Source organism: Schistocerca nitens, chromosome 6 (genome assembly GCF_023898315.1).
Source record: "Schistocerca nitens isolate TAMUIC-IGC-003100 chromosome 6, iqSchNite1.1, whole genome shotgun sequence".
Taxonomy (NCBI): Eukaryota; Metazoa; Arthropoda; class Insecta; order Orthoptera; family Acrididae; genus Schistocerca; species Schistocerca nitens.
This window is the reverse complement of record NC_064619.1, coordinates 425,455,844-425,467,790: the sequence shown is the minus strand read 5'-3', so window position 1 is coordinate 425,467,790 and position 11,947 is coordinate 425,455,844. Positions and strand designations below refer to the sequence as shown.

At 42.6% G+C, this 11,947-nt stretch overlaps 2 non-coding genes across 2 annotated transcripts; both read right to left on the bottom strand.

Annotated features, from left to right (window-relative positions):
- Nucleotides 1-9,631: 9,631 nt before the first annotated feature.
- Trnas-cga (transfer RNA serine (anticodon CGA)) lies at nucleotides 9,632-9,705 on the bottom strand. The gene has a single exon. It is a non-coding gene; the product is annotated as a tRNA-Ser (tRNA).
- Nucleotides 9,706-9,933: 228 nt separating this feature from the next.
- On the bottom strand, nucleotides 9,934-10,007 carry Trnas-cga (transfer RNA serine (anticodon CGA)). Its single transcript has one exon. It is a non-coding gene; the product is annotated as a tRNA-Ser (tRNA).
- Nucleotides 10,008-11,947: the final 1,940 nt, after the last annotated feature.

Sequence of the window (11,947 nt, the reverse complement as noted above, 5' to 3'; positions counted from 1 at the left end):
GCGGCCGAAGTCGCGAAAATCTTGAACCCAAAATCAATAGAACACTAGCAATTCTCACACAGTGGTACCAGAACACGAGAATGACAATTGCTCCTAAGAAGTAGACATATCTATTACTGAAAGGCCAATTGGCCAGGAATCCAACGGTAAGAATCGAGGGCTCACCGGTGATTCGGCGTCGTGAGGCCCGGTATCTAGGAGTAATAATTGATGAAAGGTGGAACTTTGCCAAACACATTGAAACAGCTACACAAAAATCACTAGAAGCCCTAAATAGGTTAATCATGATAGGACACAGCAGATTCCATCTTCCACCAGAACTCATACAGCTGTACCATAACACCACTCTTGTTTCCATTGTGGGTTACGGATCAGGAGTGTGGGCACACAGGCTTACGAGGGTCGTGCCCGCTTTGTCTGTGAGGAGGGTGCAACGTAACATGCTTCTACGCTCCACTGGAGCATACACAACATCTCCGGGAGGGGCACTACTAATACTCATGGGGGTGTGTCCCCTGGACATTAAAATCCGGGAACAGGCAGCTTGGTATTGGGTGAAAAGGGGAGATGTAGAAAAGACAGAGAGCATCTTGGGAGTGCGGGTGGGAGACAAGTTTGCAATCAAGAGAAGAGGAGAAGAGCTATGGCAAGAACTCTGGGACGCAGAGGCAACAGGCCGAAGGACTTACCAGCTGCTCCCAAACGTCAAAGAACGCCTCCAACTTTCGGATTTCCAACCGAGTAAGGGACGGTTGCACTTTCTCACAGGTCATGGACCGTATCCGGCATATCTTTGCCGATTCGGGAAAAGGGCTACCCCCCCGTGTGACTGCGGAGCCGAACAGGGGACTCCGGATCACGTGATCTATGAGTGCCCTGTCTTCGATGACGTAGCCAGTGATTTAAGAAACCAGCTACCTAACAACAACACATATCAGCTAGTCAAAGACCCTACCACATTCAATATAATAAACCGCCTTGCCAGCGAGGTATCAGCAAAGGTCCTGCGAGAATATCTAAGGGAAAATATATGAACTACCAGACATGACATGACTTAAAGCGACCCATCCCATTCCGTCGGGGCGTGGACTGGCCAATCGCCGTGACAGTAGGAATCCGCCACGCTCTGGAACAGGGGGAGGGAGCGCTAACACCCAAATCAGACAACTGCGCACAGATAGTGACTTAGTAGTTATCTAACCTTCACGTAGATAGTAGAAAGAAGACCCCAAACAGAACCTGCAGCGATCTTCTAAACGGCCAGCCCAGTGCCAGGAGCATACTCACTGGGATTAGCTCAGTGGGCACGGCCACATAGTAGGTTTATATGCAACAACTGACACGCTTGTAACGTTGCAGGAAGTAGCCCCTAGATTAGTTAGTTAGAAACTATCTCATTATTTCCTGTAGCAAGTAAGCTTACTAATACCTAGAAATAAAAGTATAAATGCTGCTAATACTAATAAAATGTAATGTAGATTGAAGACCCACTAATGTATAAGGTGGTGGGTTATGATGTATGAAATAATTGGATAGAAATAAAGAATTTATTTAAAAAAAAATCTGTCTTCCTCTACAGTTTTTGCCCTCTACAGCTCCCTCTAGTACCATGGAAGTCATTCCCTCATGTCTTAGCAGATGTCCTTATCATCCTGTCCCTTCTCCTTATCAGCGTTTTCCACATATTCCTTTCCTCTCCGATACTGCGTAGAACCTCCTCATTCTTTACCTTATCAGTCCACCTAATTTTCAACATTCGTCTATAGCACCACATCTCGAATGCTTCGATTCTCTTCTCTTCCGGTTTTCCCACAGTCCATGTTTCACTACCATACAATGCTGTACTCCAGACGTACATGCTCAGAAATTTCTTCCTCAAATTAAGGCCGGTATTTGATATTAGCAGACTTCTCTTGGCTAGAAATGCCTTTTTTGCCATAGCGAGTCTGCTTTTGATGTCCTCCTTGCTCCGTCCGTCATTGGTTATTTTACTGCCTAGGTAGCAGAATTCCTTAACTTCATTGACTTCGTGACCATCAATCCTGATGTTAAGTTTCTCGCTGTTCTCATTTCTACTACTTCTCATTACCTTCGTCTTCCTCCGATTTACTCTCAAACCATACCTTGTACTCATTAGACTGTTCATTCCGTTCAGCAAATCATTTAATTCTTCTTCACTTTCACTCAGGATAGCAATGTCATCAGCAAATCGTATCATTGATATCCTTTCACCTTGTATTTTAATTCCACTCCGGAACCTTTCTTTTATTTCCATCATTGCTTCCTCGATGTACAGATTGAAGAGTAGGGGCGAGAGGCTACAGCGTTGGCTTACACCCTTCTTAATACGAGCAGTTCGTTCTTGATCGTCCACTCTTATTATTCCCTCTTGGTTGTTGTACATATTGTATATGACCCGTCTATCCCTATAGCTTACCCCTACTTTTTTCAGAATCTCGAACAGCTTGCACCATTTTATATTGTCGAACGCTTTTTCCAGGTTGACAAATCCTATGAAAGTGTCTTGACTTTTGTTTAGTCTTGCTTCCATTATTAGCCGTAACGTCAGAAATGCCTCTCTCGTCCCTTTACTTTTCCTAAAGCCAAACTGATCGTCACCTAGCGCATTCTCAATTTCCTTTTCCATTCTTCTGTATATTATTCTTGTAAGCAGCTTCGATGCATGAGCTGTTAAGCTGATTGTGCGATAATTCTCGCACTTGTCAGCTCTTGCCGTCTTCGGAATTTTGTGGATGATCCTTTTCCAAAAGTCTGATGGTATGTCGCCAGACTCATATATTCTACACACCAACGTGAATAGTCGTTTTGTTGCCACTTCCCCCAATGATTTTAGAAATTCTGATGGAATGTTATCTATCCCTTCTGCCTTATTTGACCGTAAGTCCTCCAAAGCTCTTTTAAATTCCGATTCTAATACTGATCCCCTATCTCTTCTAAATCGACTCCTGTTTCTTCTTCTATCACATCAGACAAATCTTCACCCTCATAGAGGCTTTCAATGTATTCTTTCCACCTATCTGCTCTCTCCTCTGAATTTAACAGTGGAATTCCCGTTGCACTCTTAATGTTACCACCGTTGCTTTTAACCAAAGGTTGTTTTGACTTTCCTGTATGCTGAATCTGTCCTTCCGACAATCATATCTTTTTCGATGTCTTCACATTTTTCCTGCAGCCATTTCGTCTTAGCTTCCCTGCACTTCCTATTTATTTCATTCCTCACCGACTTGTATTTCTGTATTCCTGATTTTCCCGGAACATGTTTGCACTTCCTCCTTTCATCAATCAACTGGTATTTCTTCTGTTACCCATGGTTTCTTCGCAGCTACCTTCTTTGTACCTATGTTTTCCTTCCCAACTTCTGTGATGGCCCTGTTTAGAGATGTCCATTCCTCTTTAACTGTACTGCCTACTGCGCTATTCCTTATTGCTGTATCTATAGCGATAGAGAACTTCAAACGTATCTCGTCATTCCTTAGTACTTCCGTACCCCACTTCTTTGCGTATTGATTCTTCCTGACTAATGTCTTGAACTTCAGCGTACTCTTCATCACTACTATATTGTGATCTGAGTCTATATCTGCTCCTGGGTACGCCTAACAGTCCAGTATCTGATTTCGGAATCTCTGTCTGACCATGATGTAATATAATTGAAATCTTCCCGTATCTCCCGGCCTTTTCCAAGTATACCTCCTCCTGTTGTGATTCTTGAACAGGGTATTCGCTATTACTAGTTGAAACTTGTTACAGAACTCAATTAGTCTATCTCCTCTTTCATTCCTTGTCCCAAGCCCATATTCTCCTGTAACCTTTTCTTCTACTCCTTCCCCTACAACTGCATTCCAGTCGCCCATGACTATTAGATTTTCGTCCCCCTTTACATACTGCATTACCCTTTCAATATCCTCATATACTTTCTCTATCTGTTCATCTTCGGCTTGCGACGTCGGCATATATATCTGAACTATCGTTGTCGGTGTTGGTCTGCTGTCGATTCGGATTAGAACAAGTCGGTCACTGAACTGTTCACAGTAACACACCCTCTGCCCTACCTTCCTATTCATAACGAATCCTACACCTGTTATACCATTTTCTGCTGCTGTTGATATTACCCGATACTCATCTGACCAGAAATCCTTGTCTTCCTTGCACTTCACTTCACTGACCCCTACTGTATCTAGATTGAGCCTTTGCATTTCCCTTTTCAGATTTTCTAGTTTCCCTACCACGTTCAAGCTTCTGACATTCCACGCCCCGACTCGTAGAACGTTATCCTTTCGTTGATTATTCAATCTTTTTCTCATGGTAACCTCCCCCTTGGCAGTCCCCTCCCGGAGATCCGAATGGGGGACTATTCCGGAATCTTTTGCCAATGGAGAGATCATCATGATACTTCAATTACAGGCCACATGTCGTGTGGATACACGTTACGTGCCTTTAATACAGTGGTTTCCATTGCCTTCTGCATCCTCATGTCGTTGATCATTGCTGATTCTTCCGCCTTTAGGGGCAATTTCCCACCCCTAGGACAAGAGAGTGCCCTGAACCTCTATCCGCTCCTTCGCCCTCTTTGACAAGGCCGTTGGCAGAATGAGGCTGACTTCTTATGCCGGAAGTCTTCGGCCGCCAATGCTGATTATTTATCAAAATTTAGGCAGTGGCGGGGATCGAACCCGGGACCGAAGACTTTTTTTTTTTTTTTTGTTCTAGCTTAACAAAAGGGTCGTTACGCATATCTCTCCAGAGCATGCTGCTGGCGCAAGTTTTCTTACTGTCAGCTGGGTCGACTGCCCTCCAACCGTAATATTCGAGGTGGCCCTCCATCACTGACCATTGTGAATGTGTGTGTGTGTGTGCTCTGCTGATCTCGGCGTCCACGATCTGAAAGTTAGTCTATCAACTCTGAATCTCCCTGGATCAAATCTCTCCATACCTCGTCTCCTGACCGAATCTCTTCCCTTCCGTGTTCTCTGTCAGACTCCCCCGATCCATCCTACCAAAAAGCCAACTCTTCCGACTTTCCACGCCACCTACATTGGGCAACATCATAATTTTTTTATGTCTCTTACTCCCTCCACCAACTCCTTGTTGTCTTTTATTCCACTTCTTTATCACGTTTCTTTGCTCAGTAACTGGGACTGAAGATGAACATCAGTGCCCATCTACCAATGAAAATGTGTGTTATTTCTACCTGTACGGTTTCGCCAGCATGGAAATACAAAAGGAAAATGTGTGCTCTGTTCAAGAGTCACCCACATTGTCATAACGGCACAGCTCAAGGTGTTATTTGGTCCGCTTTCTGAGATGTTATCTCTCTCTGGTGCCTTTACTCCTGTACGCCGGTCTAACGATTCTGCGGATTTCTTCACGCAACTCATATGTTTTTCCTTGTCCACCTGCAAATTGTCTACGTTGTCTGCGGGCTGGGCAAGTGGCAACAGTGAGGGGGTGTCACTGTAGCCCCGTCTGATCGCATTCTCCTATGTTGGAATTTGCTGGTGTCTACCGCCAGGTCAACTGCCCACAACTTTCTTCCTGCTGCGCGTTCATGGCCCAGCCCTTCGCTGTCTCATTAGGATCTGCACCGAGAGGCATTTATAGAATGCCAATAAGGAAAGCGCAAGGAAAGATGGTTAACACTGCCTCTCTAATCACTGCTGTATTCAACCTTACAATTCTGTGTGCAACTGCTACATCCTGTCTGGCATATCTTTACTCAAGGGTGAGATGTGGTTAGCTGTAAAAGTTATTCACCTTTGTAATTCCCTCCTCGCAATGAAAATTTTGCACAGGAAGTGACACACTTAAAAATTAATACTTCGTCGTTTCTTCAGCAATGTCTCCTCATCACGTCAATAGTTACTCGTAATAGATAGAAAGGAAAAGGTATATGTTTCATACTTGCCAACTTAAAGGCTAATTGAAAGGAGTCTACTGGGGTACACTTATATGTGGCACCCGAATATCGTGATAACACTAATGTGCACTAAAATTTAACTATTATATTGTAAACGATGCATATCCCTGATGGGGTCTATAAAACGGCTCGCTGACTTCGCACGACCGCAGAGCCTAGGATACTGTTTTTGACCCGAGATTGTAGTGTTGGAGTGAGAGAGCGCTTGGCGCACAGCAGTGTATGTGTATCAGTCGGTGAGCAAAAGACGATACAGAAGGCAGTTTTTGTGGTGTACTCTGTAAAGCCACCAAGTGTTAGATTATATTACAGGAACTTTGTCATACCAATATTTTGTGTTACACCGCATGTAAAATAGGTAATTAAAAATAATCAGTGATTTTATAATGGAATGTAAATTGAAATGATGAAATGTAAGTTTAATTGTGACAAGAAAAGATTGCTGGATTGATATTACAAAGAACCTTTACGAGTACATTTATTATAGGAAATACAAATGGGGAAGCAGAAGCCTTCTCGCAGTTAATGTAAGGCAGTTAATTTTTTGTTACTTTCCCTTTGCCAGCGCGTTAGTGTAAATTAGTTGGCTGATTATTGGTAACAGTGAGTTATGTGTTGAGTAACCCCAAAATGTACGTAAACAGATTTGATGTAGAAGTTAGTTAGATATTTCCCTTTTGTAACGTTTCTAAGATTTGTTAACACAGATATAAGTAATTTGTTGACTTTCCTTTATGCTTTTTACTGATGGTAGATAATAAGTGTTGTACAAATCTCATTATTTGTGACTACGTCAGGAAAGAAAGGTTTTCATTATGTAAAAAGGATGTACTTTTTCTGAGTAATGTAATTTCAGTTGTCAGATGTTTTGAAAAGGCAAACTTAACTTCGAATACAACTTCGCTATTAAAAAGGTCAGTGTTAGTAATTCACCCAAATCACTACCGCCTCCCTGTCTAGGTCATATGTTCTTTTAAACACATTCAATTTTTATTAAATGTTTTTATTTATCAGCCAAAAGAATTTCACGTATATTTCAAAGTTTTACTGTCAGCATTGTACACCGCTGAGCCTGTAACTAGTATTCTATTTATTTGGTATGCGCACAGGGACCACAGTTATCAGTTTTGAACAGGGACTGAGGATTCAGTACCTAAGGGGCTGAATGTATTTTGCAGTGACTGTATTTCTTTATTGGTATTGGGAGTTGCATTGGCCAATCAGTTCGTATACAGTTTTGCTAACAATAACACACAGTAAGCACACCACTCAGTTAAAACACGCTAAACGATAACACCAGTTTTGTATGCAGTTTAGGCATTCATTTAAGTTTTGCAATAATTTTGAAGAACGTTACAATATATGATCAGAATATAAAACGAAGCATACTCCAGGAAAGCACTTTATTTCATCTTCTCGTAGTTCTGGGCCTGTTGCTAAGGCAATTGCAGTGTTGTCTTGGCAGACGTAAATTTTTACATAATGAAGTTTTACTGACCAATTCGAAGTAAACTATCACTGTGGACCAGCTATTCTCTACACAGTTACCTCAAAGAAGAAGAAAAAGTGGAACAATATAATATTAAAGATCACGCTTAACCCTTTACTAGTGGCACCGTGTTAATAAATGAGCCACTTGGCGTATCATGTGGGAGGTCAGTGACATAAGGTACTGATTCGTTCCGATCTACTTTATACACATCAGTATACGTACATACATCCTAATTATAAGCATTAAAAATTTTATCTATATGAACATGTGAAACTCAACTGATATCTAACTACTTGGCATTTGCCTTTGAGAAATACCTCTTCACCTTTTATCTGAACACGAAGTACGGGTCAGTGATCTTTATGAATCCATATTACATCCGTTACATACTGTTCATTACGTCAAAACACAACAATGACACCCAAAACTTTATTCTAGCAAAGTGCAAATAGCTATGAGTGAACATTAAAACCATGATTGTATGTCAACTTTTGTATTAGTTTTTAAATTTACTTTATTACAGCCATGTCCCTGTAAATCAGTAATTCCCCATATGATTGGTTACACGGAATCGTCTGTATCTCAATAAACAAAGTAGAGTGTTTGGAGGATAACCACTCAGATATTCTCTTACTCAAACTCTCTTTATCCTGTAACATAAATCTGTAAGTCTACTTTAATTTGTGTAGATTCTACATGCATAAATGAATAGGAAACAGTGCAAGTATGAATACTAATAATGTCATATACGTGTCAGTTCCATTTCTTACAAAAGTTAAGTCGTCAGACTGCTGAAAATGAAGAACACGGTTTATTCACTATAGAGAAGAATATTTTGTATCCATCTTCCAGGAGAAATGCTAGTAGTCGTCACACCGTACTTCCGGTATGCAATGTCATACGGTGCTAGCATGTGAGTGTATGTAGTCACTGGGTTGAGACGAAAAGAGGGGAAGGTGAAGTCTTTTCATCCGGCGCCCCACAGCTCCGTGAATTTAGGCACCTCCCTCTCACATGCATAAAGGTATTCATCCATCCTTCCTGGCCTGTGTCTCAAAACGAGTGCTATTAGTCCAGGTGTTTATGTGCACCTGAGTGGCGGATCTTGGACAAAGTCCCAGTACCTGTGTTCTCATCTGTGCAGGATGTCCATATGTGGAGCACAACTACACTCTGTAAGTCGTTCATGTGGGCGTCACCTGCTACACGAACACAGGAAGAAGTCATAGGGCTCAGTGTAGAGCAAGTTACCTCATTATCAAGTAAAGTAGCTCTACCAGATGTATGTATCCGCGGGTGTTACGGAGAGAAAGAAATGGGTCGCTTGTCAAAACAGCGTTGTACGGTCCAAGGAGTGTGGCTAATTCTCACTAGGGGAATATCTACATATGTTGTAAAGGTCCTTCAGGTGCGCGGTGCGCTTCGAGCTCTCGAGGGCGCGGTCCTGCTTGCATCTTTGCCGGAGGGCAGCTCGGAGGCGGGTCGAGAGCTCCTCTGAGTAGCAGCGGGAGGAGAGTGCTCTGAACTGCAAGGGCTGACAGGAACCGCGGTGTGAGCTGAAGTGATAACAACGAGGCAATGATGTGGCCGTGGTTTTGAGGACCTATTTTCTTTTGGCAGGAGCGTGTTCTGGCTGGACAGTGTGAGCTGAAAGCAAGCTACGTGTCGGGCACTGACGCGTGTCCGCTATTTCTCTCTGGCAGTCTGTGTCCTGGGAAGCAAGGATATGAGGGATCACCTGGACCTTCCATTTGTTACTATTTCCTGCCAGTTGCGAGCGACCAGTTACGGTTATTGTAACGGCTGAAATCAAGCTACGTGTCGGGCACTGACGCGTATCCGCTATTTCTCACTGGCAGTCTGTGTCCTGGGAAGCAAGGATATGAGGGATCACCTGGACCTTCCATTTGTTACTATTTCCTGCCAGTTGCGAGCGACCAGTTACGGTTATTGTAACGGCTGAAAGCAAGCTACGTGTCGGGCACTGACGCGTATCCGCTATTTCTCTCTGGCAGTCTGTGTCCTGGGAAGCAAGGATATGAGGGATCACCTGGACCTTTCATTTGTTACTATTTCCTGCCAGTTGCGAGCGACCAGTTACGATTATTGTGCATTTGGTGAGCAGTCTTAGACTCTAGAATGAGATTTTCACTCTGCAGCGGAGTGTGCGCTGATATGAAACTTCCTGGCAGATTAAAACTGTGTGCGCCGACCGAGACTCGAACTCGGGACCTTTGCCTTTCGCGGGCAAGTGCTCTACCAACTGAGCTACCGAAGCACGACTCACGCTCGGCCCTCACAGCTTTACTTCTACCAGTATCTCGTCTCCTACCTTCCAAACTTTACAGAAGCTCTCCTGCGAACCATGCAGAACTAGCACTCCTGAAAGAAAGGATATTGCGGAGACATGTCTTAGCCACAGCCTGGGGGATGTTTCCAGAATGAGATTTTCACTCTGCAGCGGAGTGTGCGCTGATATGAAACTTCCTGGCAGATTAAAACTGTGTGCGCCGACCGAGACTCGAACTCGGGACCTCTGCCTTTCGCGGGCAAGTGCTCTACCAACTGAGCTACCGAAGCACGACTTACGCCCGGCCCTCACAGCTTTACTTCTGCCAGTATCTCGTCTCCTACCTTCCAAACTTTACAGAAGCTCTCCTGCGAACCATGCAGAACCAGCACTCCTGAAAGAAAGGATATTGCGGAGACATGGCTTAGCCACAGCCTGGTAGAGCACTTGCCCGCGAAAGGCAAAGGTCCCGAGTTCGAGTCTCTGTCGGCGCACACAGTTTTAATCTGCCAGGAAGTTTCAGTCTTAGACTCTGTTTTACGTTGTGGACTTCTGGTGCCTTTTAGCTGAGCTACTATGTGAATTTGCTGCAGTGCTTTTAATACACATTGGCTTCTGATTTTACATGAGTGCTTGCGGTAGTTAACTTGTGCGCATTTTGTATGTTGGTGTCAGCAAAGCGTCCAACTAAAATTGGTCAGAAGTTGTCTTGAACTGCAAGATATAAAAAATGTTAAAATGTGTGTGAATTCCTAAGGGACCAAACTGCTGAGGTCATCGGTCCGTAGACTTCCACAGTACTTAAAGTCACATATGCTAAGAACAACACACACACACACGCGCGCGCGCGCGCGCGGGACCGAGGGAGGACTCGAATCTCTGGCAGGAGGGGCCGCGCAATCTGTGACATGGCACCTTTAACAGCGCGGTCACGCCGCGTGGCTGTAATTTATACTAGGGCTTGTGGAGTGCGCACTATTCGTGGCTTGATTATGTGTTGTGATATTTCAACAAGATCACCAGTAAACCAGTTACCCATTATCAACGTAAGAAGTCGTTTGATCTCAACATTGCTTTTCCCGGCTAATAATCGTCACTTTGCTAAAGAAATCTCCACCTGGCATTTGTGTAGCGATGTTGTCTGTAAAGTAGCGTAAATAGCACTAAATTGCAGATCGTTTATCAAATTTAATTCTACTGTTATATGACGAAGCACTCCTCTTTAGCAAAATGAACAGTTTGCCACAGAATACTACACGCGCACAAAACTGAAGCATTTTTCCTGTTAAAATATTTCATGAAAGTAGTGCGAAACAATCAGACTTCATATATCAGCAGATAAGAATTTATATAGCGTAACGTGCTATCTGTACTGTACTTAAAGATTCAATCTAAGTTGAATTTGTCTTTTCAAAGTAGGTTCTGGGCCACCAGTCCGCAGTTATTATCGTAATTATTTATAACTAAAAACGTTTGTGTCTGATAAAATTTCTATTGAAAACTGCTGCTGCAATATTTTACTAAAATGGCGGCTGCCATGAGACAATCACTTACCGACTGTCGCTTCAGATCCTATTTCACCACAAAAAAATAATATATATTAAATCATTTGGCCTTAACCTCATTATGGATTAACATTTGGAACTATTCTCAATGAAAATTGCATATTACTTTTCTACCACTTACTAATAAACTGCGATGTAAATCACTAACGCTAATGGCTGCGCTCCTTAGTAGCTGAGCGGAAAAATTAACACTTACGTAGGATCAGAATTACACTGGATTAAACTATGAAATAAATAAAAATCATTTCACATCCAAAGTAACTCTATTTTGCAAATATTAATTAACAACACATTACAGTTTCTTACAGACCTCAGTGTTACATCAATCGCGTCCAGTCACTTCAATGGTTCGAAGAAGAAGTGTCCTTGATCCACAATTACCATAGATAACCAAAGATGATTTGCATTGTCTATTTTCGCTTAACATTGTCTGAGATATTATTGACACAGAAAATTAAATTATTACACAAATAATAATTACTTATTATCAATTTTTAATGTCAGTGAAGTCCTTTTGATTGATAACACGATAATGTTCGATCAAATTCCACACACAATTCTGTAGTGAAAATTATTCTGAGTAAAATATTGACGGGGATATTACAGGCTGTACCTAGAAGCTGGACTTGGTTGCAGATGTTCCCCAAAAAAGGAAAAAAATGGAG